Source organism: Aquarana catesbeiana, linkage group LG03, assembly GCF_042186555.1.
Source record: "Aquarana catesbeiana isolate 2022-GZ linkage group LG03, ASM4218655v1, whole genome shotgun sequence".
NCBI lineage: Eukaryota > Metazoa > Chordata > Amphibia > Anura > Ranidae > Aquarana > Aquarana catesbeiana.
This window is the reverse complement of record NC_133326.1, coordinates 278,646,037-278,648,032: the sequence shown is the minus strand read 5'-3', so window position 1 is coordinate 278,648,032 and position 1,996 is coordinate 278,646,037. Positions and strand designations below refer to the sequence as shown.

Genomic DNA, 1,996 nt, shown 5'->3' with positions numbered 1-1,996 from the left:
GTGGCATTCATCTGGTGGCAGACGGTGTGGCAAGTGGCATTCCTCATCTGGTGGCAGGCGACGTGGCATATGGCATTCCTCATCTGGTGGCAGGGGACGTGGCAAGTGACATTCCTCATCTGGTGGCAGGCAGCGTGACAAGCAACATCTGGTGGCAGGCGATGTGGCAAGTCACACACTCGGGGCTACCACTGATTCGCGATTAAGGCGAGTTCAACTTTTTCATTTTATATTACAATGTAATAATAAAAATAATGCGCTTCAATCATCCTGACACCATAACAACCATAGTGCCGTGATGATTGTAGCGCCAACACCGGCTATTGCTCCAATAAATTGCCTGCGAAAAATCGCTTACCCTGCACGCCACAATTTTCTTCCATGCAGCCAGTCCACGGTGCCAAAAAGGTTGGGGGCCGCTGCTATAAAACATCCAATAAAAAACTGTAAAAATCAGATTTCTTTATCAACCTTTTCTATGTTATTTCTCACAGAGGCCCCAATTGATTGGTCTATTTACCAACTTAACTACACAAGAATTATAATTATTGACACACAGCCACCTTGGGTGCCATCCTGTGTTGGTTGACATCATTTGGCATGCCACCACAGCTCCCGGAAATGACATCCCCGGGTTATCCACGGCCCCCAGTACCTTACCATCAATACACAGATACCCTGTAAGTAACACGCCTTTAGGGGGATTTTTATATCTATCCCATTGTTGCCAACTATCAATCATGCCCAACTTTTTTGGTATCAATACAATTCCAATTTTTATTTATCATAGATCCAGATCACGTGCCTCACTCCTGAAGATTGGCTCAAGCCATGAAAGGCATTGAGCTACAAATGCCGTGCTTTATTAATATGCCCATTCTAATCATTTTATGCATACTACCTTTGGTAATAGGCCCCTTAGGTAATAGGTTTTTGTATCCATTTCTTATTGGATGGTTTGTCTCTTTTATTTATTATGAACAATAGGGATCGGGGTGGCCTAAGATATATTGGGCATTACTGTGTAACATCTGTGTGTGTATATACATGACATTCACTGGACTATATATCACTATATTGTATCATTTGGTTTATCATCAACGATGAGTATTAGAGAGGCCAGGTCATATTGCACTATAGCACGTCAGGGCTGGACTGGGATAAAAATTTGGCCCTGGACTTCATCCAGACCGGCCCACTTTATTTGTGCAAACAAGCACAAAAACAGTATATAAACTATATGCAATTGTGCAAAAAAACATAAGTAGCATAACATAAGGAGTCCTCACTAACCTCTTTTACTATTTCACTTATTCTCCTCTGTATTTTTCTCATCTTTCTCACATCACTGTGTGAAGTTGAGGGCGAACCAAGAAAGCCATTACTTTGACAGGCTGTCACTGAAACCAGCCCACTGAGCCATCGGCCCACCGGGAAACTCCCTGTAGTCCCGATGGCCAGTACAGGCCTGTAGCACATTAACAAAACTTTAAATAAAAAAAGTAGTAAGAAATGCAACACATGCATGGTACACCTACAAAAAGGAATGTAGATCCTACATTCACATAAGCAATTCCTCGTTAGTATAGTGGTAAGTATCCCCGCCTGTCACGCGGGAGACCGGGGTTCGATTCCCCGACGGGGAGGCTTAAATTTTCTGCATCATAACCTTCTCATATGGTGCACATGTAAACCGTTTGTATGTTCATAAACTCAATTTATATGCAAGTCATGCATACTTTACAACCATCTGACTTTTTCATTGTATATAGGAGGAAGCTATCTGTGTGGCATTTCTGTAAAAAAAATGTGTTTACTTTGCTATTTTAATTAGGGTGTCATTTTATTTCATGTACCACTCTTTATATGACATAGCAAAAAGAAACGTAGATGTGACATTCCTCATCTGGTGGCAGGCAGCATGGCAAGTGACAAGCAACATCTGGTGGCAGGCTACATGGCAAGTGACACACTTGCAGCTCCCACTGATTCTCTA

At 42.2% G+C, this 1,996-nt stretch overlaps 1 non-coding gene across 1 annotated transcript; it reads left to right on the top strand.

Annotated features, from left to right (window-relative positions):
- Positions 1 to 1,574: 1,574 nt before the first annotated feature.
- Positions 1,575 to 1,646, top strand: TRNAD-GUC (transfer RNA aspartic acid (anticodon GUC)). Its single transcript has one exon. It is a non-coding gene; the product is annotated as a tRNA-Asp (tRNA).
- Positions 1,647 to 1,996: the final 350 nt, after the last annotated feature.